Below are 12916 nucleotides of genomic sequence, written 5' to 3' on the forward strand. Positions count from 1 at the left end.
TGACAGACAGACAGATGTCAATGCACAGATTCTAGGAGTTCGTTATTTAAAAGTTATAAGTAGTTTCCTGTCTCCTAAGAGGGCTTATTTTGAGCTACAGATCACATTACTTACCCTTTATTTAAATCTAAAAGTGACCAATGAAGCATTTGCGAGAACTGTTAAAAAAGACTTTCAGGTGTTTTGTTGACCTAAATACATTTCCATTTGAGCAGTTGCATTTATCCCTGAAAACACAGCCAGCAGGGAGCTCTGAAACATCTGCTATCAAAACCATCAAAACAGAAGGCCTTTCTATCCCATCTCCTACAATTACATTGAAATGAATCACTGACCATTATTTTATACCCTCGACACAGTTATTTTTCACCCACAATTTCCCACTAATGCAGCAGTATAATATTTTAATGGAAGTGTGATTTTAAAATAATTATTTTTATTTGTGCTTTTATGTCTGTAGTACTTTTAATCTGACAAATGAATCCAAATAGTTTTTTATTCATAGCTACTATACAAGATTTAGAATAATATGACTAGTTTTGGATTGCTTCTCCTAATTAAACAAATTTGTATAGAAATATATACATGTATGTGTGTGCATATGTACATAAGTATTATTGTTTATACTTTAAGAAATAATAATAATATCACTTTTATGAAAGTCTTATTAAATGGACTATAATTTAGATCATGACAATCAATTTTCTATAATATTTGTATATATGTATCCTTGGGTGCATGTTTCATAGAAATATATATATTATGGGAATATATATATGTACTCACATATACTCTAGAAGATTGAATATATGATAAAAGACCTGAGAATAATATATAGACTAAGAAATTTATATATAAATAGGAATTGAGAAGATAGAGTTTCCCAAAGAAAGAGACAAACATTCATGCTGATCTATATATCATGATTCTCTAGATTGAGAATCTAGTTAAAACAGTCCCACCATTGTTAGCTGACAATTGACATAAACGCAGCATGACTAATTAGTTAACAGTCTCATTTGGACTCATTAGAGCACGTTTTTAACTTCTGTCATACACAGCATCACACCTGGCTTCAGCAGAAGGAGGTTCACACCCACATCCTGAGCATAGACCAGCCTTGCCCACACACAGGGGAATGGACTTTTCACATGTTTCCTTACTATCTTCTACGGGAAAACATACACTCTGCTTTCCTTGATCTCTTTCCGAAACACACACATCGTAAGCAAATGTCTGAAGCGTCAAAAAACAAAAACTAAAAATTTTGAACAAAAATTCTGTTTATGTTGTCATCTCTCCTGTCCGGATGCGGTGTTTATTACATTTAAGCACATGCATTGTCTGTAGGTCCTGAACAAGGCACCGGGCTAGACCTTGAGTGTCAAACACAAACAAGGAAGACACAGCACTGCCTGCAGGAAGACAAACATCTCATCCAAAAATTGCAGGTGCTTTGCATCATCAAGAAGTCCTGCTGTGAGCTTTTCCTGAGCATGCTCAGAGGGTGACACAGCATGTGTCTGCCAACTCCCGTCATCGGGTCCAGTGGATGGAAAAACAGTGCCTAAGACTGGCGTCTTCTCATAGGCACAGGCTCTGGAGGAGGAAATGGCAACCCACTCCCACATTTTTGTGAGGAAAATCCCATGGACAGAAGAGCCTGGCCAGAGAACAGTCCATGGGGTCACAAACTGTCTGACTGAGCGACTAAGCCCACACGCATTGGCACAGGTGTATACTCGCATGGAACTCCATAATGAAAGTAATCATGGGCATCAAATATTATTTAGTCTGTCTTAGGACTTATGCCTTTGCACATGTCAGAGTTAATAGTCTTCATCACTTGTGTAGCAGTTGTGGGAACCCAGTCACAGCATAACCTGGCAAAGAGGTTTCCTCTCCAATGACAAGTGGGGCTAATCGACAGTGGCTATTGGAGGCACCATGCTGAAACTCAGCAACAGGAAATCATGAATGCTTCTTACTGATGATGGAAATGGCATCTGAAATGGAGGGACTCAAAATCAATGCTTTGTATTATCTTTTTACAAAGTTGCTTGAATAAAGAATTTTAACATTAAATGAAAGAAAAAAAATCTCTGTTAGCATGCATGTTTCCTGGACATACTAAATTCAACTCAAACCTCTTCAGTGTACCCTCAGGTCAAGGGTCTCTGAATGAGAAAATCACGGAAGAAAATTCCTAGAAATTGTTTCCATGCACACTAGAAAAATGTGACAATTGTGTCTTCCTAGAATCTTTGCTTTCATCTAACCCAACTGAGATCTGTTGTCAAGTTATATCTAACAGGAAGTCCAGGGACTTCCCTGGCATTCCAGGGGTTAAGACTGTGCTTCCACAGCAAGGGGCATGTGTTCAATCCCTGGTCAGGGAACTAAGACCCTGCACGCTGCAAGATGCGGCCAAAAAATAAATAAAAATTTTAAAAGTAAAATAAAAATAAAATGAAGTCCACTTGCAGAGTGAAAAAGCTCAACAACATTTTGGTCTACATGCTATATGGACAAATACTGCATTGCAAGAAAGCAACGACATGGAAACTTTTTTCTGAGCTATATTCTGAATTTTCTTTAGAATTCCTTTAACTGGCTGTTCTTATTACAAGTAGCATGGAGGAGTTAAGAATGAATAAGATACTAGGACTTTGGAGGGCAGCTCTACAACAGAGTATATGATATTTGGAAAGCTGCGTGTAAATAGTACTTTCCTACATGTGGGTTTCGAACCTCAATTCCAGGGGATCTTTAAATAAGACTTTGGCTGTAATTTTCTTTTCTCTTATTTTACATGTGTCAATGCATTTGCTTTGGAGAATTGTGTTCTCCAAAAGAACCAAGATCTCAAAAATGAAATGTATCATAGTATGACCCAGAACTTTTTATCCAATGATAGCTTTTAAAATTAAACAGTTCATAGTATTTTGCATCCTAATAAAAATATTATTCATATCTGGAACTCAAAAGCTAATAACTGGTATTTCTCGGACTCCAAATACTATATTAACCACTGTATGTGCTTTGGGTTATTCAATGGTCCCAGCAACCCTAGAAAGTAGATACTATTATTATCATTATTGTGCTCAGTCGCTCAGTCACGTCCAGCTCTTTGCAACTCCGTGAACTGTAGTTCACCAGGCTCCTCCATGGAATTTTCCATGCAAGAATAGTGGAGTGGGTTGCCATTTCCTACTCCAATTATTATCATTATTATCCTTATTTTATAGATGAGAAAAACTGAGGCACAGAGAGTTCAAGTAACTGGTCCAAGGTCACACTGAGAGCTGAAGGCTGAACTCAGGTAGTTTCATTACAAGTTTGAGCCCATGGCTGTTGTACTAATCTGCCTCCCATATGAACAACAACAAAGTCTGTAGAAAATAATCAGCTCCAATACACCCACAGCCTTGCTTTGAAAATGGGTCATCTTATTCAAAAAGCTTTAATTGCAAAAAGCACTATAGCAACCAGAATGGTCCTGCTGGAAGAATTAGTTTTCCTAGGATCAACATAGGCAGCAAGCCTAGCTATAAAGCAGCCCACAGATGAAATAAATAAATTTTGAGAAAAAAGAGCTCAGATTGACAAAGTGAGTCCACAGGCTTGAACACATGAAACAATCCGAAGTAACAATGACCGACATTAATAAGAAAATGTACTCTGTCCTGTTAGCCAAAATAAAAAAAGAGTAGCATGTCCTTCTCCATGGTTGTTATTTTAATTAACTCATTTGCATTTGGCTTATTCTGTATAAAAATAAATTAATGCTTCCAAACCACTCCCTTCCTGTCTCCCATACTTGGCTCACGGACCAGCCCTAGAGACTTGATCGAGGTGAGGATAAAAGCTGAGATGTTAAATTTCTCAGGCAAACAGCCACAAAGTTTGCCACAATGATAAGAATCTGAAACTAGGCCACTCTGCCCATTGTATTTTAGAAACGTCAGTGAGGTCAGTTCTAAACCCTGCAAAGTTTGGGGGTGGTCACATGGTGTCCCTGGTTCACTGGGCAGTCACACAGCTACACAAGCATTCCTAGGACACCTGCTGTCTACCTGGGGCTCTTTAACAAACTTGATTTTTCCAGCACACACAATGTATTTATGTTGAAGCAACTTCTTCCCGGGCATCTATCTCTCTTGTCAACCAAATCAAGACAATTGGCAAAGGCTAAAATCCAAAAGTGAAAGTAATAGTCTCTCAGTCGTGTCCAACTCTTTGCGACCCCATGGGCTGTGGCCTGCCAGGCTCCTCTCTCCATGGGATCCTCCAGGCAAGAATACTGGAGTGGGTTGCCATTTCCTTCTCCAGGGGATCTTCCAGACCCAGGGATCAAACTCAGGTCTTCTGCATTACAGGCAGATTCTTCACTGTCTGAGCCACCAGTGAAACCCAAAATCCAAACGCAATGATCAAATGGTGCTTTCTGCTTGTATGAATTATCTGCAATCTTATCCTCTAGAGACATATTCTGTATAAACAAAAAAAAATTATTTGAGCAAGAAAATCTGGAGGTGCCATATAGTTGTCTAGATCATGGATTGTTTCATCATTAAAAAATAATATGCAACCAAAGTTGATGTACATATGCTTGATGTGTCTGGATAAGACTGGACACTCCAGTATTTTTAAAACAGTAAATAAGGAGTTTGGGGGAATGAATGGACTTATCTTCCGTGAACCCCACTTGTAATGGACTGTCAACATCCCAAATTTGTAGGGTGTTGTTTGGCTCAGCTGGTAAAGAATCCGCCTGTAATGTGGGAGACCTGGGTTCGATCCCTGGGTTAGGAAGATCCCCTGGAGAAGGGAAAGGCTACCCATCCAGTATTCTGGCCTGGAGAATTCCATGGACTATATAGTCCATGGGGTCGCAAAGAGTCGGACATGAATGAGCGACTCTCACTTCACTTCTGTATACATCCCATTTTTTGTTTACTGTCCTAGAATAGTTAATAATAGCCTCATTTCACTCTGAAAATGTCTTGATTTGGGGAATGAATAGTACAGTCATCACACACCAGTATCCTTCAAATCTGGTAAGCATGGCTTACCTTTCAAGAGTATCTAATTTAATTCACATAATGGTTTCACTCTATTGTAACTGTCTCTTGTTAACTTAGTGGAGTGAAATTTTCACCGAAATCTTATTATATACATGTCTTAAAGCAACATCAACTTTATCGTGACAGCGTTAAGTCAAACTCCCCAGTAACCGTCTAAACTGATCACTCAGCCACACTTAGTGCTTTGGAGGAAAACAGGGAAGAAATATTTGGAACCAGAGCTGGGAAAACTCTCCAACATTGCTCTTTTATAGTGGAGGTATTAATGGAGACCTGGAAATGTTACTGTAAAAATTAAAACTTAATACAAATAAAATGATTCCCCAGCATCTGGCAAGTAATACTCAATAAATACTGCTCTATATTTCACCAAAATGTATCAGTGTTCTTCTCTGTACTAGACACAAAGTTGGATGTTGGGTCATTTCAAAATTAAAGCAGTACGGCCTCAGCTCACCAATAAGTTTCCATACTTTACATAATCTGTTTTCAAAAATTACTTCAAAGGAAGACAAACTTTATCTTTCCTGAATTTTAGAAATAAAAGGCTGAAGAATTACCTGGAAGAGGTAACACTTTGCTGTGAATGGACTCCAGTCTGCCTGTAATTTAGTATTATGTAGTCTTGGTAAGGGAGAGTGAAAAAGTAGGAATACAGTATGTATTTTAAAAAGAGATAGACTGCCTGAATTAAGGGTGATGGAGTAGAAACCAGACTTGATAAATCCCCATAGTGAATAAGCAAAAGGTCACAATTTTCTACCTCTTTCACAGAAACTCAATTTCCTTCTCAATGCCCCCTGTATAAACTAGGTTATAAGAAAATTTGAACACAAAAATTGACAGTATACCCTATAGCATTATCATATTACTCTGGTGAAAAGTGATAGAAACTAAACTTAAAATCAGATTTACCTAAGTGAAACTAAGAGTTGATTGGATTGCCAAATCCAAGAATGGATTAAACAACATTAAAAAAAAAAAAAACAGAACAATAAAACAACATGCAGAGTTATGGGGAAGGCAGATGGCTGGCTCCCAGTACAAGCAGAAACCAGGAGTAGAAATGTCAGCAAGACTTTTTTTTTCTGTCTTTGACTCATCTTGTCTGACAGAAATTTAGCAATAAACATGGTCACCAACATTTTCTCTATGTGGTAGGGCCTCCTATACTAGAAACAGACTTAGCCTTTTTCTCAAGTTCTAGTGCTAAAAAACCCAGGAGAGGATTCTAGTCAGCTTAGTTTGCACAAAGAATCCATTCCTAGACCAATCGCCTTTGGTCATATAAGAAAACGGATGTTTCAAATGGAGGTATTGAAGTTTCAGGAAGAGGAAGAAGAACTAGTCATCCCTCCGTAGAAGTCCAGTGGAGCTATCAGGCCGGGATCTAGTTCTTGGTGGGTATTTTCTAACAGGGTCAATTCTTGCCACATTAAACAAGACAGTTTCCTTTTTCGTGCAGCTTTTTAAGGATACTCATCAATAAAAAATAAAATAAGAAGAAACAGGTTATGGATTAATGTAGCAATATAGAAGAGTTTTCGTAAACTGGATTCTAAAAAGAGAAAATGCTTTTGTGGAAAATGTGCTCACTTCTCAAAGAATCACGGCATTTGCTGAACAAATAGACCATAAAAATCATGAGGAAATAGACTTTTCTGATCTAAGAACTTTCTCTAGCTAGATAAATGGTGGATTTATTTTTCCCATATATAACTTTGATGCATTTTGAAAATACATCAAACTCAGTCACATGAGATTTTTCTCTGTGTGTGGATCACCGCTATTACTTAGCTATGTAGATGCTGAATCATTATACACAGAAAGAAAAATAAGTCAGGTTTCCCTGACTCATTGCAAAAAACTGTGTGCATCTACCACTAGAGGGCACAAATAAGACTTTCTGTCAGGGGGGAAAAGGTCTGGAAAATGACAAAATAGCACATTTGGGATCAGACTGAATTAAGATATGTAGATATTGCATGTTTTCCTTAAATCTAGGAAGAAAAACCAAAACATACTCACATTTTGCCATGGACCATTTTGTTATGTTTTCTCCCCATCTTTTCCTCTCCAAAAAAAGAGAATTCATATATGAGGAATATACAAACTATAAATGATTCATAAAAATTTAGACATATGCAAAATTATTGAAGTACTATCAAAGAATAGGGTAACATAAAAACACTGCTACAGCAACATGGTAAAAATGTCACGAGTTGGCAAAACTATTCATAGTTGCCTGGGCTTCCCTAGTGGCTCAGACAGTAAAGAATCCGCCTGCAATGTGGGAAACCTGGGTTCGATCCCTGGTGGGGAAGATCCCCTGGAGAAGGGAAAGGCTACCCACTCCAGTATTCTGGCCTGGAGAATTCCATGGATTGTATAGTTCATGGGGTCACAAAAAGTCAGACACGACTGAGCGACTTTCACTTTCAAGGCACATTTAGGATGTTTGAAGTAATTCTCTCCTGAAATAATCAAGCACAATATATTTCACTAAACTGATTCTAAATCTTGTAACTATCAGATATACATTGCATCTCTCCTAAATCTTGTAAGTATCAGATATACATTGCATCTCTTCTTAGCTAATGAGGCACTGGGGTAAAAATAGTATATGATTTGGTTGCTATCTTCACACAAGAATGTACTTGAGTCATGCCTGCAGAATCTCTCCATCTTCAACAGCTGTTTTACTCTTAAAGAAAAAAAGAGAGGAAAAAACATCCCAACTTCTCCAGAAAAAGCAAACACTCCTTCATCTTGTCACTGTGGATGTTTGACAAGTACCGATAACTAAGGCAAGGTGTGCTGTCTCCCTTGATTTGTTTTCGGGTTTGTCTGTTTTTTAATAAGGGAGAGGGCTTTTCCAGAATCAGTGCTTCTACCAGAAATAAAAACAAGAACAAAGTTTGCTGCTATGCTCTGAAGGTAAAGAAAAGTGGTGGGGGGATGGCATACTCATTTGACTTTGTGATGAGTGAAAGCACCGCCCTGAATTGGATATGCCTTTTGCATCTCAATCTTTCTTCCCGTATGTTTCAAGTCACTACTTTGCAGGCAGCATCACGAATGTATTAAAATACAGGTTGCTCTCATTTTGTTGTAATTTCCTTGCAACACAAAATTTTCAAGTTATAAACAAGGAGTTCAAGAGTTTCATAGAATCACTCGGCTTAGTCGTTTCTAATGCTGCTCTTAAAAGGAAAAAAAAAACAAAACCTATTTTTACAAATCTGATACCTTCCAAAAATGTTTTCTTGTATTCAATTTCTGTTTTCTGTCTCGCTTCAGATTTTGTTACTTTCCTCCTGATTCCGCTCTGGTTCATCACCATAACCTGGACGGGTCCACAGGATATGGCAATTACGACAGGACCCCCATTTATCCTCCCATTGATGGGCATCCATGGAGCACTGAGAAAGTATCCTTTGTTTTGTTTGTTTGTTTTTTTTTTAAACAGCTTGCCTCCAGATCTGAGCCCTAAGATAGTTTCCTCCACCAAACGCTTTTGGATGCTTTGTCCTGCGGGATTCCGTCTGACGGTTTTCGGAGATATTGGGGGGGGGGGGGGCAAGCTCCTCCCATAGAAGAACTCCTGCTCCTTCTCCTTCCTCACTTGTGTCATATGTGTCTGTTAGTCGGTCGGTCATGTTCGACTCTTTGCAATCCCATGCACTGAAGCCCGCCAGGTCCCTCTGTCCATGGGATTCTCCAGCAAGAATACTCGAGTGGGCTGCCGTTTCCTTCTCCACAGGATCTTCCCAACCCAGGAGTCAAACTTGGGTTTTCCTTGCATCACAGGCAGATTCTTTACCACTGAGCCACCAGGGAAACCTGTTTATGCCACTGTTATGTCTATGTTATTTTCTTACAGAAGTCCTAGCAAGCAAATACATCATCATAAACCCAGAAGATAAACACCCAAAAGCTTTAATAAGCTCATGGCCATCTACATTATAATGATCTAATGGTCCACGCATAGGCTGTGTCACACAATGCTTAGGCCTTTGCTGGTGTTCAGTTAAGACAGACTTCCACGTACTGTGGGCTTCTCTCGTGGCTCAGTGGTAAAGAACCCCCCTGCCAATGCAGGAGATGCAGGTTAGGTCCCTGGGTCAGGAAGGTCCCCTGGAGAAGGAAATGGCAACCCTCTCCAGTATTCATGCCTGGAGGATCCCATGGACAGGGGAGCCTGGTGGGCTACGTCCATGGGGTCACAAAAGAGTCAGATGCTACTTAGTGACTAAAATAACAACATAGATGGTAATATCAATTATACCATTTTATGCACATAACATGTGCAAGCCTAAATTAAGAAGAATGAGCTAGTGTTGAGTTACAACTTTTGTCATTAATAACAGCTTATAATAAAATCAATTATGTGTTGTTGTGCCTGAAGTCTTTCATTAAAAGATTTTTCCCCTGAAATAATTTAACTGACAGCACAAGTTGATGGTCTTCAACATGTTAAAACTGTACATATGACACATTTGTGTGATAATTACCACAGTTTTCAATGAATTTTAAAAATATGCTTTGAAATTAAGTTCAAAAACAGTGTTAGCAGACTCTCAGAAGCCTCTCCTCAGAACTGTATTATTTCGTGAAGCACACATTGAAAACATCTAGGTGAGATTATAAACACTGCCTTTTATGGTCACTGGATGGTCAACATTGAATGATAACAATTTCCATTTCCACTATTCTCCGTGCACCTAAGCACCCTAACTAAGGCACGTGTATTTCTAAGTTCAGCATTCATCAGTAAGTCAGTGAGATTCTCAACCCAGCACATTTTGTTCTCTATTCCTGATATTATGCAGCTCAACGCTCACGTGACCAACATCATAAGTACATGTGCTTCAAACGGTTTTCATCTGAATAAACACCACACAAACATAAAAGGAAAAAGAATTCTAAAAATATGATCTAAATCAGAAAAGTTAAATCATTTTAACAATGAGCCTCTCTAAGTCAAGAAAACATATGACAACCAAGTAATTTCCCAGTAATATATGACACAAAAATTCCAAAAAATAAACATTCCCGGATTTCGTTCAGTTATTTGACAAGCATGACAGATGATCGTGTTGCCAACAGCCATTATCTCCTTTTCTTTCAATTCTAAAAGAACCTCAATTTTGTTCAAGGTATTGTGAGTAGGAGTATGAATCGTGCTGCTGAAGGAGATGAAGCCCTCGCAAGTGTTACTATGTGAATACCGAGTAGCTGAAGGCAATCAGGACCATTACTTTTCCTTGTCAGTGACTCATTTAGGAACGAGCATGAGACCCAGTGCTGGCCAGTGAGCTCTGTGAAAAGTCCTGCTGGGGATGGGCGTGCCTCAGACATTGTCAGGCGCCTTCTGAATCTCTGCCCCCATCTTGCAATCATGGGGATAGAGGTCAATCCACCCATGGTGGCAGGGGGCAAGGATGAAAATCTGGATCCCGAATGAATGTCATTAAACTTCTGCATTAACCAGCTCTAGAACTTCCCTGCCTTCAGCCCTCTTAATTGCATCTAAGCCAATTTTAGTTGGGTATTCTAATGTTTCCTTTTGAAAATATGTTAAATCCTATGACCCAAATTTCTACATATGAAATTTCCTGCAGTGGATCAGTTATAGCTGTGAATGTCTTTATGCTCCGAAGTCTCTGAGTGTGCACGATACTCTTGAACATTATTTTATTTGAGTACAAGAGAAATGAAATCCATTCATAGTGAAAGAAACAAACCAGAAAACACCCAAGCAAAATAACTCCTACTTATTTTTCAATAATGTTCTACTTAGACGCCAAAGGAAAAAATGGTGAGTATGGCATAAAACAGCAAGTCTAATCCAGCACTCTGATAAGCAAAGCACATTATTGAATTCAATGACTCAAGAAGTTTTTTTTTTATTCTGCAAGTCTTGTTCCTGTGAGTCATAAAGCTCTTCCTGGTTGCTTGTCCAAAGACTTCATATTGACTGTCAATGCCAATAGGGGAAAAGGGTGTTGTCCTGTTTGTGTTTTTACCATTTGCAGTATATGCACAATGTATATGCATGAAGAGCATGGTAGTTTAGATTGATTCCAGTAGCCGTGGGTAGGGCCTTAAAGAATTAACTGGCTAATCAAAGTGAGGGTTGATTTTTCTGGTTCCTAAGGCATTCTGTGAGATGAACACCAAAGCCATGTGATTTCTAACATAACCATAAACATGGTATAACAGTATTTTCACATTAGCACATTAAGAAAGATGGCCCTTTTTCTATGTTTGATGTCTTCTAGAGAACCTAGATCAGCAATATTTCATTAATTCCCTAATTCATTCATCAGATGCTCCAGACACTGCCTCTGTGACATGATTATTGAGGAATAAGCATTGTCACTAGAAAGCACTCTTTTCCAAGATCTTTATAGGTGAGAAGATGGGGGCCCAATACGGTGATGCAATTTACATCAGTGTATCTATTTAGTGACAACATCGTAACTCAATTCTTAATGCCTTACCTCCCAGGCCACTGCTCTGTCAGTCACAGCATGATGTCTGGACAACAATAATAATCCCCCAAATGACTGCCTACATTCAATTTCACCAAGCAAAAACATGAGCTTCAGATACAAAGAATAAAATATTCTTTCCAACCAGTCTTAATTTTCTGACTCACTCATGAAGAATATTAATGAAAATGAGTTGTCTAAAAGGCAAGGGAGACTATCACATCAAGTAACAGTCGCCAGGGGGAAAAGAACAAAGTTCAAAGAACTAATGGGAACTTAATGACCAATCCTTGGTTCCATTTCAGCTTCTGCCAGTGGGCTGTGGTTTAAACTCTGACACCATGGGGCAGGGAGAAGTTAGGAGCTTGAGACTGGCAGATATGTATTACATATAAAATAGACAAACAACTATACACACACACACACACACACACGTATATATATATAAAACCAAATCACTTTGCAATACAGCAGAAACTAACACATTGTAAATCAACTATACTTCAATAAAAGAATTGTAAAAGAAATATATACACATATATATGTATGTATAACTGAATCACTTTTCTATACAACAGAAACTAACACATTGTAAATCAACTATATTTCAACTAAAAGTTTAAATAAATATTCTCCAACACAAGGAGTTACCAGTAATGAACACTGACCAAATCTGAGTTGATAAATAAATAGCACCCACCCGCAAACCCCTAAAATGAATGAATGATGGTATGATTTAGCGGCTATAAAGTATTTTGCTGAATTATTTTAGATCACACTCAGACAAATATTTATTGAAAATACTTAGATACATATATATTGAAAAGTACCTTGTTCATATCTAGGCAAGACACTATTAGCCAGGTGAGAAAAATGAGATTCAAAGTGAAGCAACTGGCCCAAAATAAGCCAGGAAATAACTGATAGGATTCAAATCTGGGTCTTCTGAACTTTAGGTCACATTTTCTTCTGCCCTGTGTTTGACCAGCTAAGATTCACAGCTTTGTTGAGATGACGGGTCAGGCCTTATGAATACACGGTGTATATGTTTATACTGCAAGTCAGGTATTCAGCTTCTCTATGTGCCCGACACTGGTAAGGAGGTATGACATCAAGACGAATAGGCAGAGCCTACTTTCAAGCAACTTATGTGACCCAAAGGGAGACACATCTGTACACAGACAAGTCATTAATATGTGGTCAATACCACTGCAGTGGAGTGCTTTCCAAGTTTACACAAGGGCATCTTTTAAATACCACCTCTCCTGGTGGCTCAGATGGTAAAGAATCTGCCACAAATGCAGGAAACCTGGGTTTGATCCCCGGGCCAGG

General features: G+C 38.5%; 1 protein-coding gene across 1 annotated transcript in view; it reads right to left on the reverse strand.

Moving 5' to 3' along the window:
• FGF14 (fibroblast growth factor 14) overlaps nt 1-12916 on the reverse strand; it is a 607621-nt gene that overhangs the window by 351757 nt on the left and 242948 nt on the right. The window lies entirely within an intron of this gene.

This window comes from Dama dama, chromosome 30 (genome assembly GCF_033118175.1).
Source record: "Dama dama isolate Ldn47 chromosome 30, ASM3311817v1, whole genome shotgun sequence".
Taxonomy (NCBI): domain Eukaryota; kingdom Metazoa; phylum Chordata; class Mammalia; order Artiodactyla; family Cervidae; genus Dama; species Dama dama.